Source organism: Lepidochelys kempii, chromosome 18 (genome assembly GCF_965140285.1).
Source record: "Lepidochelys kempii isolate rLepKem1 chromosome 18, rLepKem1.hap1, whole genome shotgun sequence".
Classification (NCBI taxonomy): domain Eukaryota; kingdom Metazoa; phylum Chordata; order Testudines; family Cheloniidae; genus Lepidochelys; species Lepidochelys kempii.
The window spans coordinates 10,950,828-10,963,542 of NC_136397.1; the positions used below are offsets into that span (position 1 = coordinate 10,950,828).

At 41.7% G+C, this 12,715-nt stretch overlaps 1 protein-coding gene across 6 annotated transcripts in view; it reads right to left on the bottom strand.

Annotated features, from left to right (window-relative positions):
- KAZN (kazrin, periplakin interacting protein) overlaps positions 1-12,715 on the bottom strand; it is a 736,353-nt gene that overhangs the window by 157,274 nt on the left and 566,364 nt on the right. The window lies entirely within an intron of this gene.

Here is a 12,715-nt window from a genome sequence, read left to right on the forward strand (position 1 = left end):
GGTTGACAACAGTGGAACAAGATAGTAGGCCACACTTACAGGATGGGGGATTCTATACTGGGAAGCAGCAACTCTGAAAAAAGATTTGGGATAATCAGCTGACCAAGAGCTCCCAGTGCAATGCTGTGGCCAAAAGAGCTAATCTCATCCTTGAATGCACACACAGGGCAATCTCGAGTAGGAGTAGAAAGTTATTTTACCCCTGTATTTGGTACTGGTGCAATACTGTGTCCAGTTCTGGAGTCCAAAATTTATGAAGGATGTTGATAAACTGGAGAGGATTGAGAGAAGAGCCATAAGAATGATTAAAGGATTAGAAAACATGCGACAGACGCAAAGAGCTCAATCTATTTATCTTAACAAAGAGAAAGGTAAGGGTGACTTGAATACAACCTATATGTACCTACACTGGGAACCAATATTTAATAATAGGCTCTTTAATCTAGCAGAGAAAAGTATAACACTATCCAATGGCTGGAAGCTGAAGCGAGACACATTCAGAATGGAAATAAGGTGTCGAATTTTGACAGTGAGCGTAATTAACCAGTAGAATAATTGACCAAGGGTCATGGTGGATTCTCCATCGTTGGCACTTTTATTATTAAGATTGAGTGTTTTTTCTAAAAGATCTGCTGTAGGAATGATTCTAGGGAAGTTCTATGACCTGTGTTATGCAGGAGGTCAGTCTAGATGATCCTAATGGTCCTTTCTGGCCAAGAATCCCTGATATATACAAGCCCTGAGTGTCTGGAGAGGTTAGTTTTCCCCTCTGTTCAACGCTCCTTTTGTATTTCAATAAAACTCTATGTTAACATGATCTAGCCGCCGTCAGTGCTTCTTTCCTCACTAAAGATTTTCACTTACTACAGATCAGTCAGTGCTGTGTCAGGCAGGCCACGGACAGAATAAATTGAACTTTTAATAAATCACAGTCGGGCCAGGATTCATTGATCAAAATGATACAAACTGTTAAATGGTTTCAGTTATTTTTCCAAAGCATTTTTCCATTGCACTTACCAGAAGCAACACACATCTGTAATTGGTTCCTGTTGCATTATAACTGGAATCAGAGGCTAACAGATCATACAGAACAGCGTGATTTTATTTGCATGAAGCACATTATAAGAAGAACTAGGCTTTAGAAAGAGGGATTTTTCCCCTTTAAAATTGGTGAAGTTGAGGAGTTCTCCCAAACCAAACTGAGAAGATCACTTATGCCTCTATTTCCCTGTTTATCCTTATGCACATGGCCCAGTAACCCAAAATTAGGCTCCTAAAATTTCTATATGGGCACTTAAATGACCTGATTTTAAAAAAAGTACTGAGCACCCAACAGCTGCCAGTGATCTCCATGGGAGACGCTGGGGGCTTGGGACTTTTGAAAAGCAATCCAATTATTTAGACGCCTAAATTTAAATTGGTTAGTTTCTAAGGTGCCACAAGTACTCCTGTTCTTTTTAAGCACATGAGATACACCATTCACCACATGTGATTAAAATTAGGCCTATACCTTAGTGAATCTGGGTCCAAAAGTGTATTGAAATCGGACCTACTTACTCCATTTATGCTGGCTATTGAAGTGGTGCATCACTACTTCTGTTTAAAGGTTGACCTTTCCACACCCTCTAAAACCAGTATGATTAGCTGGATTCCTTTGAAATTTGGTGTGCCACAAGGCAGGGATAATGATCTAAATTTGGCGTATTTGAGGCAGGGGTTGCAGAGATATAAGCCCTAAAACAATAGCCATTTTTCAAAAAGTTTCTAGGTTTTGGGGGGGGTGGGGAGGGCGGAGGGGTTGTGTAGTGCTAGAGATCAAACTATTGATGTGATATGGGTTCAAATGGTCTCAGTCTGTCAAGTTTTACCCATTATGGAGCATGATACCCACTAAATCTTTGGGGGACCCAAGCTGAGAACAGTATTTAAGAAAATACACATTTGTACAGTGTGCATGGGCCACTACAGAAAAACTGGCTAGAGGGTTTCCATTCCCTTCATCTTATGTGCTTAAGTCTTGACTCTTGTAAGTGCTCTAAAATCCGAACAGTTATGCAGAATGCTTTGCAATTTGGGGCCATTTGCTACAGGGTAGCTTTAGAGATCCGAATTTGGGGCCATTTGCCCAATGGGTTCCTGTGTCACAAGCTCCGCAAACAAATTTCCCTTCCGCAGCCTTGTACAGTTAAACTCCGATCCTAATGGCTGCATGAATCACAGACCTCGTTGAGTTTCATGGCTGTGAACAACTCACCCTTCAATTAACGTAACTGAGGATACGTTAATCACACGTCCCCACCTAAAACAAAAGAGTTTTAGATGAGTGGTTAGAAAATTTGTGAGTCACAGGCAAAAATTGTATTTTGGAGGGAACGTAATAAACGTATTGTTGGGGAAAAAAATTAGACATATGAATGCCTCCGGAGAAACAGAGAGAAGGACATTAGGGGGCCGTGGAGGGGAAGAGAGAGAGGGGGGTTTGGGGTTGCAGTGAGTTCAGTTTTACCCAAGACAGTGCATGGCACCCCCTCTAAATCCATGTTTTGCACCCTACAATCCGTGTGAGCAAAAGGAAGAGCTGCATTTGTACCTTCGGAATCTAGAAAGCATGATTTCAGTGCAGAATTAGGGCTTCTGATTTTAGGCTTTAACTGATAAACACCAATAAAACACCCCCAAGAGCAGAAAAAAAAATCAAATTGGGGTTTAGTCAAACAATGAAAAACATCAGAAATGGTTACTGAGATTCTGTTGACTTCACCCCATTCCCAGTGCACTTTGTTTACATAGGCGATGTCCCTGCTCCTTGCCTTGTATCTAATTGCTTATCAACTATGGGGGTGTGATTTCTAAAGGTGTAGCACATTAACGGATCCGTGAAGACTCGGCTGATAAGCACTAAAGGTTTCCTAAGGTGCTTTAACATAGTACTGTTTCAAACAGTACTACGTTAAAACTCACCAGGGACAAACGTACTAAATGCTAAACCAGGGAGTCAGTCACACACACAAGACATTTTTACACATATAATCCAAATTAAAATAGATCCCATTTAGACAAGAATTTTGGGAAACATCTAAAAAAAGGTTTCAGAGTAACAGCCGTGTTAGTCTGTATTTGCAAAAAGAAAAGGAGGACTTGTGGCACCTTAGAGACTAACCAATTTATTTGAGCATAAGCTTTCGTGAGCTACAGCAGTATGCATCCGATGAAGTGAGCTGTAGCTCACGAAAGCTCATGCTCAAATAAATTGGTTAGTCTCTAAGGTGCCACAAGTCCTCCTTTTCTTTTTACCTAAAAAAACAAACAAAATCTTCTCAAAGCAAAGGAAAAGCTCCCCTCCCCTGCAAAACCCCTGATTGTGGGACATTTACATAGGATTTTTTTTAGCTCCTGAAAATTAATAACCCCTCAAACCAGAAGTCCTATATGTCTGTTATATAATTAGCCAGGCACTGGGGTTATTACAAAGGGTAGTGTTAGTAGTGAGCTCGGATGACAGCAGTCTAAGTATTTATTATCTGCATGTGCTCCAAGTAGAGCGAGTGTGGTCAGAGCCAGGCATCGCTCTACTGACTTGTGCAGGCTTTAGTTTGCTCTGTTTGGCAGAGATGTGTTTGTGAGATGTGTGGATTACTTTGAGGTGTGCGACAGCTGAGATTGTGACACGAGGAGATCTGTGTGTTGCACCTTCATGTGTGTGTTTGGAAAGGGAAGAGGTCCCTGGGTACGTTCAGAATGTAGTATGCATCATTTCTACTGAGTATTGTGTAGGTTGTGTCAGTAACAGGGCATCAGGCTTTTATTATAAAGGGTACTGTCAGCAGTGATGTGAAATATGAGATGATCTTAACGCTTTAACGATGGTTAATTGAAAGAGTAGGCTGTGATGATACCCTGTGAATAAGTGTAACGGAGTTATAAAAGGCTGTGAAATTGCTCTCAAATTATATGAATGTGGTATTCTTTTGGGGGAGTTGGCTAAGTGTGTGGGTGTATGCCAGGCTCTGGTACCTCCAGAATCTCAGTAAGAAGGGTCAGCATGAGCATGTGCATATTGAGGCATTGCCTTTTCTTATTGCCCTTTCTTTTTGCTTAAATAGGGTAGAGGGAAGGTGGACTGGAAACCATTTTTTTTCTTTTTGTCCTTTAATGGTGTTAGATTGGATTCTGTGGGTGAAAGTGAATGGGTTGTAAAAGGAAGTAAAGAGCTTGTACTTTAGTCAACATTGTAATACTGTTGCAAAAAAACGACATCATTCTGGGATGTATTAGCTGAAGCATTGTAAGCAAGCCACGAGAAGTAATTCTTCCGCTCTACTCCGCACTGATTAGGCCTCAACTGGAGTACTGTGTCCAGTTCTGGGCCCCACACTTCAGGATACATGGACAAATTAAAGAAAGTCCAGAGAAGAACAACAAAAATGATTAAGTGTCTAGAAAACACGATCTATGAGGGAAGATTGAAAAAAATGGGTTTGTTTAGTCTGCAGAAGAGAAAACAGAGGGGACAGGATAACAGTTTTCAAGTACATAAAAGACTGTTGCAAGGAGGAGAGCGAAGAATTGTTTTTCTTAAACTCTGAGGATAGGACAAGAAGCAATGAGCTTAAATTGCAGCAAGGGAGGTTTAGGTTGAACATTAGGAAAAACTTCCTGTCAGGGTAGTAAAGCACTGGAATAAATTGCCTAGGGAAGTTGTGGAATCTCCATCATTGGAGATTTTTAAGAGCAGGTTAGACAAACACCTGTCAGGAATGGTCTAGATAATACTTAGTCCTGCCATGAGTGCAGGGGACTGGACTGGATGACCTCTCAAGGTCCCTTCCAGTCCTATGATTCCAACAATTATGGGTTGGCAGCATAAAGGTATCTATGTTAACAGGGTGTATTGGAGCATTGCTGAAAGAGGGCAGAGTTAAGGTTACATCGGCAACCTTAATTCTGCATTTCCTGGTTTTCATAATTTTGCGTTTTCCTCAACTCAGCATTCTGCATGGGAATGGCACAACGCCAAGCAACCTTAACTCTGCATTAATGTAGGGTTTTTTTTTAAACCTTGAAATACAAAGAGTTAATTCAGTCAGGTTGGGCAGTTAAACTAGTTAGGTCAATTGCATTCCCTGGCTTCACAAATACTATAAATAAATAAATAAATAGCCAGCTCTTATATAGCACTTTCATCAGTAGAGCTCAGAGTGCTTTACAAGGAACGTAGCATCATTTTACAGATGGGGAAGCTGAGGCACAGAGAGGTGAACTGACTTGCCCAAGGTCACCCAGGAAACCAGTGGCAGAGCTGACAACAGAATCCAGGTCTTCCAAGAGTTCCAGTCCAGTGCTCAGTGGAAACACTGCCTCTTCTCTAACAAGCACACTGTGGTTGTGTTTGGGTTGCTAACAGAGCTGGTGGGGAAAAAAAGGGGGGGGGGAGAGGAAATCCTGAAAATGCTGATTATTTTTCCATCAAAATTTTGAAATTCATTCAGCCAGCTCTAATTTGTAGTACTGAAGAATAAAGTTTGAAAACCAAAAACCCCTTCAAAAACTGTCTTTGTTCATATGTTTTAACTCAGATTGAATACAAAACGTTACTCAAACAGATGGTAGGATTTTTTAAAATTAAAATTTTCTTTGACACATGCAGGCTTTGTGTAACACTCTCTGCTAAGCGGGAGCCAGAAATAATGCTGATTGACGTCCGCAACAAATGAAAACCAAGCAATAGATCAAATTTCACCAGGCCAGTTCACTCCAGAAGAAGTTGGGGATTTTCTGAAATTCAGGCCACTTAATTTAAGCCACCTAAACATGGGGGAGTTTGGTGACCAAATTTGAAATAACTGATCTATAGTTTTCTTAGACCACATTACTGGTTGTGTGTTTCATAATGGAATCTCACACAGACAATGAAATGAACTCTACAGATAAGGTATAAAACTCTTTATGGCGTCAAGCAATTTGCTATCGTACGGAACATTTTGTTTATGGGCGATTAGGAATACACAGCCTAATTGATCATGTCAAAGATGCTGATGAAGACATGCCTCCATTCCTGCTGGAGTTGTTTGTTTAAATGTTCTCAACTGGCTGAGAAAGAAATCACGTTCACAAAAAGAAAGCAGAGGCAGTGAAGCGGACAATACCCTTGGAAAAAAAAGGTCTATGAAGTGCTAAATAAGAGATGTGATGGGTCAGTTTATAGGGTTACTATTTTGTCATGACCACATTACACAGAGCCACAAGTACGCTCTGCTAGTTTCTCCTAGACAAGTGGCAATAAACTTTTTATAGCATCCCACATCATCATGTATTCAGTTTATGCCATATATATATCCAATTACACAATGTGTTAATTCACGTCCTCTGTTCTGCTTTAGCCTCACATGGTTCTCCCCCCCCCCCCCCGCACCCATTTAAAAAGAGGGGGAAGCTAGTATCATGGCTAACTGGAAGTCAAGAGATCCAGGTTATAATCCCCAGACTTCTTGTGTGATCGTAAGGAAATTATTTACTAACCTCTCTGAGCTTCCATTTCCCATCTGTAAAATGGGGTAATAAGGGTTAGTGACCTGTCAGGGTTGTGGCGAGGCTTAATTAATGTTTGCAAAGCACACTGAGGCTTGGTCTACACTACAAAGTCAGTTGCAATGTTATTGTAGCCTTGTTGATATGAGGGTGTGGGAGATATCTTTTATGTTGGACCAATAATAGCTATTATCTCACACACTTTGTCTCGCTACAAAATTAGGTCATTCAGCTACATCGCTCAAGGCTGAGAAAAATTTCACACCCTGTGCAATGTAGTTAGGCCAACCTAAACCGATCCCATTAGGTCAATGAGCTGGCTACCACCTCTGGATGGAAGAACCCCTTCCATCGCTGTAGCGTCTACAGCTTGGCGCTGCAGCTGTGCTGCTGTAGCATTTCTAGTGTAGACAGACCCCTGAGGTCATCCATTGGAAAGCACAATATGTTTATTTAGACTAATCAAAATGCTCCTAAAACATTAAGTGCAAACTTTTTGGCCAGCCCCTCAATATCTAACAGTCCTACCTGTGTGCCTAATCCAAATACACCCAAAAATCTTGGAGAAGTTTGTCCACTTTGCATTTGAGCCATTTCCAGTTTTGATGCAAAACCCATAAATCTGCCAAGATTGGCTTGAACCAGGGTGCAGTGTGATTTTAGAAGGAAACTCAAAATCACGCCGTTTTCACATGGTTTCAAGTTCATGAACAGACACAGTTGATCTGATAGCTTTCATGACCACTTCTGTGACATAAATAAGTCAAAAGACAAACACGGATATAAGCTGCACTGGGTACACAGACATTCCAATAAAGACCTACAAGAGAGACCAAGTTAACAAGACTTGGATTAGTCTGCTAGGGGCAAAGGTTATAGCTCTTGCAGAAGAGGTTTGACAAGCTAGTTCTGGGGAACAGCCTGGGGTATTTCTGAGAGAGTGAGAGAGAGAAACAATCAGAGATCATTAAAAAGAAAAACAAACAAGGACACCTTTTCTGGAACTAGAGCAAGGAGATGCACAATCGTGTTTTCTACGAGATTATAAAATATCCACTCTTAGCAGCAGTTTGGTAAACAGGTGTGGAAGGGCGAATGAGCCCCTGGATGGCTGTCAGAGCGCAATTTGCTTTTTGGCCGTTTACAGAAACCACAGAGCAGTACAGAGGGTCTGTACCTCAGTTGTATAGAGGGAGAAGAACTCTCTCTAATATGGGGAAATTGCTGGGACAGAATATCAATTAGTAAAGATGAGAACAATGAATTTTGGTGATGGGAGTGAAGGGTTAAATAGAAGGTAATTCTTATTAATTACTGTATATGTATTGTGGTATCACCTAGAGACTCTTATCAGGGCCTGGGAGTCTCATTGTATTAGGTAGATACAAACCATCGGTCATACTTATATGGCCCCCACCACTGCAGTATCTGAGTGTTTTCAAATCTTAAATATATTTATCTTCCGACTAAGGCCATGTCTATACGTACCGCGCTGCAGGAGCGCAGCTGGACCCATACATGTCGGGTGAAGACACTCTTCCATCAGCATAAAAAGCCACCTCTGCGAGCAACAGAAGCTGTGTCAGCAGGAGAGCTTCTCCCGCTCTGCTGTGTACACGAGCGCTTACGTTGGTGTAACTTATGTCACTCGGGGGTGGAATAGTCACACCCCTGAGCGACATATATGTTGCTGACATAGGCTATGTCTACACTACAGCCGAAGTGACTTGCCCAGGGTCACACAAGGAATCTATCTGTGGCAGAGCAGGGAAACTGGATCTCCCACAGCCTATGGGACACCCTAACCACTGGACCAACCTTCCTCTCTACAAACGCATAATGAAACATAGCGCCCTTCGTCCACAGTGTCCTAATCAACACAAGAAACATTGTCAGAGGGAGGAGGGGGATTTAAAGCCAAAGAGGGTTTGGAAAAGTTTATCATCACTTATTACAGTGATGAGTGCCTGGCTCAAGGGTCAGCTCTTCAAGGTGAATAAGCAAATTTATTGCCATGTGAACTAAGCCTTGGCTGGATCAAGAGAGCAAGCAGGAATTTTAAAAGACAAGGATAGAAATGTTTTATGCGTGGGTATAGACAAAATGGATCAGAGTAACTGGTGCCAACAGTAAAAAGAAAAGGAGTACTCGTGGCACCTTAGAGACTAACCAATTTATTTGAGCATAAGCTTTCGTGAGCTACAGGTCACTTCATCGGATGCATACCGTGGAAAGTGTAGAAGATCTTTTTATACACACAAAGCATGAAGAAATGGGTGTTTACCACTACAAAAGGTTCTCTCCCCCCACCCCACTCTCCTGCCGGTAATAGCTTATCTAAAGTGATCAGTCTCCTTACAATGTGTATGATAATCAAGGTGGGCCATTTCCAGCACAAATCCAGTGTTTAACAAGAACGTCAGCCCGCAACTAAAACCTCTCCAACGCATTATTAAGGATCTACAACCTATCCTGAAGGATGACCCAACACTCTCACAAATCTTGGGAGACAGGCCAGTCCTTGCCTACAGACAGCCCCCCAACCTGAAGCAAATACTCACCAGCAACCACATACCACACAACAGAACCACTAACCCAGGAACCTATCCTTGCAACAAAGCCCGTTGCCAACTGTGCCCACATATCTATTCAGGGGACACCATCACAGGGCCTAATAACATCAGCCACACTATCAGAGGCTCGTTCACCTGCACAGTGGCATGGGGATGCTAAAAAAGACAACACTATTTTGGCTGAAGCAGCAAGCACAGCTTGGATGGAAGACAAAGACAATAATGGCTGTTTTACTGTCATACGGGACACCTCCTTTCCCCCCCCTTCCCCCCTCGCAGCTCAGAAAAGCAGGTGCAAGAAACATTTTCATAGATTAAAGAGAGGCTTATAAGGAGGCATGAACATTGGCTATGGGGGATTTTATCACTCAGTGGATTTGAACGTGATTTCAGAATTAATGCATGAGTACTTTATTGTGTTGTTTATACAAATAGGGAAGATGAGAAGACAGACAGAATGGGCTGAGGCCATTCTAGGCTTACGATAGTGCTGAGAAAAATCAAATACATAAGTTGGGGAGTGTCAAGCAACCTTTAGCCACATTAAACACATTGTTTTGCTTTAATAATCAGTACCACTGCTTGGAAAGGTTCACTGGCCTGAAAGCATTTTCCCTGGTCCCCCTGGCCTGCTTCTGGAATTGTAAAATCACACCATTCTGATTACTATATTGCTTTCATCCCCACTCCTACTTCAGTCCTGAGCCAATTTTAAGTAGGCAGTTTCTCACAAACTACTTGTATAAAAGCAGAATGCCTTTCCCAGCTGAAAGCTGAGGTTTCAAGTGCGGTCAATAAAATGGTCTAGTTAGTTTCGTTTTTGCTTCTAGTCAATTGCTCGACAACCTTACTTTCAGGTTCTGGTGACCTAGCAAATTGCTGCAGGGGAAAGAAAATAAAAAAAATGTTTCCTTTATAATGAAAAGAAATATCATGGAAATATTTGGATCTAGTCTTCGTAATTTTTTAAAATAAAGTCTAAATGAGAGTCCTTTTAAAAATTAAAGATAAACCTGAAGTATTCCACATAAAAGCAAAAACACAGGCTGAGTTGCAAAGGAAAGTCTCTGAAGCAAACAGAGTGCAAGGCTTTTAGGCAGTGGAACAGAGCTGGTGGAAAGATGGAAGGAGGAAATCACTGCAGAATCCACGGACAGTGGGGCTTAAACTTAAATGGGCAGCTATGCTGGGCCAGAAATTTCTACAGAGGAAATTGACCTTTGAGAACCACTGAACAGCCAGAATATTTGCGTTGGTTAAAGACTTGGGAAGAGCCAGAACCATACGAATTATCTTCTTGCCTGGCTTGCCCATCTCTAACTGACACAGGCTAATAGAGAGAAGACATTGACCAATGCTAATAATAAGCGTTCTAAGATTGTAACTAAATTCATGTTGCAGGGCATGGGGAAAGGGGAAATGGAGATTTAATCTGTTCAGGAATTTCACACAGATTGCTTATTAAAAAGCAGAGTAACTAAGATCCTAACCCTGCAATGTACCATGTGCCCTCAATGCCCATTGACTTCAGTATCTCAGAGGATCAAGCACTACTATATAAAGATGGTGAAGGAGGAGCAGCATGATGTTTAAAAATCCCTTGAATATAGGAGGGAGGTGCATTATTGGCGAAAATAAGAATCTACAAATGTCCAGTAAATGTTAGGGGGTTCACATGGGAACATAAATTGATCTAGTACCTCTTACCAAACTAACTAGGATTAATGGTCAAGGTCTCTAAAGCCTAAGCAGCAGGTGTCATGTTCCCATTGACTTTCAGTGAGATCTTCAAGGATCCCTTCTGAAGCAGAGTGCTCTAGAGAGGTGCCTCACTCCAGATTCAGACACCTGAATAAGTGGCCTGATTCTCAGAACTTGAGAGCCAAATCTAAGCAGCAACCCTTCCTTTTAGGGTTTTTAATAATATAAAGCTTCTAATATTTCTGTTCAAAACACTGTCTGCTCTTGTTTCAAGTTCCAAAAAGACTCAATACTACAGATACCATGTCAAACTGCCCATAATATCACAGACAACACTTGGAGTAATGTAATAAGCCATAGCACTAAAGTTGTAACGAACAGGGCTCCCCTACTGGTTGGTCTCAAGATTGCTCACCTGTATGTCACATGGCCTATACAGCTAACAACCAGTACGAATTCTGCTGCAGTTCAAGCAGTAAGATTCTCGCGCTTTTAGATCAGGAAGATCTAGGTTTTATCCCCATTATTTCCAAAAGAGAAAGTTGTCAAACACGGTAACAGCCAAGAAGTCAGATCTATGGGCAACTATGTTACGTATGTGTGTGTGTGTCCTTTGATTTCAGGAGCTTAAACCATTCTACAAATCTAGGGTACAGGGAGTTTTCAGAAATTATATTCGCAGAGTGCGCATGTGTATATATTTATATAGAGATATGCACCCTTGCAGATGCAGTGTAGATTACTACAACTACAGCAGTACACCTAGATAACGCACACACATCATCACACTATCACAGGAGTTAACAGTGCCAGTCATCATGAAGCAGCTGAACAGTGTACAAATCCTACACTCACACTCAAGTTAACTCACACTGCCCGGTTCCTGTGTTTTACCAACTTGCTGCATCTGCTTTTTTTAAAAAACAGGATGATGTGTACGCTGTTCGGCCAGTCAGATTCGTGTTTTCGCTACCCATTCCCAGCCTTCTAAGTTGAAACAGAAATTGGCAAGTTCCTTATGCGGTGGGACAGAGTCCACCACAGACTGTTTCATAATGACTGTACTTTGGAATAAGGGGGCGTGAGGACAGGGAAGAGGAGAATATGGGAGATAGGGAAGGAAAACTGGGAATATTGCAAAGACTCAAAATTATTTTCCACTCAAAATAAAGGTCCAGAGCAATGAAGCTCCACCCTTTACATCAGCTGAGGAACTGGCCCAAGTTCCTTAGGGGCACTTTATGCCAAGATTTTCCATCTGATCCACAGGCTCATCTGCCTTTGAATGAGAGCGCACCTCATACACAATTCAGGCAGCCTGGATACAATTCCTCACCTGCATCTTCCTATAGTCCCACACCTGAATTACTCACAAGCACCATACAATTCAAACAGAGGGTCAACTTGTAAACTTCCAGCCTGCTCGCAAGCAGTTTATAACCTTAAACTTCTCTTCTCAGATTTCTGTAATGACCTGAGATGGGCTAACTATACACAAATCAACCTAACACCACATGTATCTTCTCAGCACTGTAATTTCCCTTTCTGCATTGGTGGAGGTGCTCAGTTTGAAAAATGCAGCAATCTTTCAACCTGAGAGTATAAAAGCTACAAAGAAGCCAGTTATTTTTAACCCATTTGCTGTGCAACTCGGCAGTATCAGAGGGGGAGTTACAAATAGTCTTAAACAGTTCAGAGAAAAAAAACCCTAATGCACATTAAATGAAACTGCAACCAGCCTCATCAGAAGCAAAGACAGGGAGTAAGATTACCCAAGGCAAAGAATGCACAACTGCCTCTCCACTGCTTTAACGCCAGGCACGCCGCAAACTGTATCTTACAATCCCATCACCGTACAGTGATCACTACAGTTTTGAAACTAGCAACAGGACAGTCATATTTCATACATACTT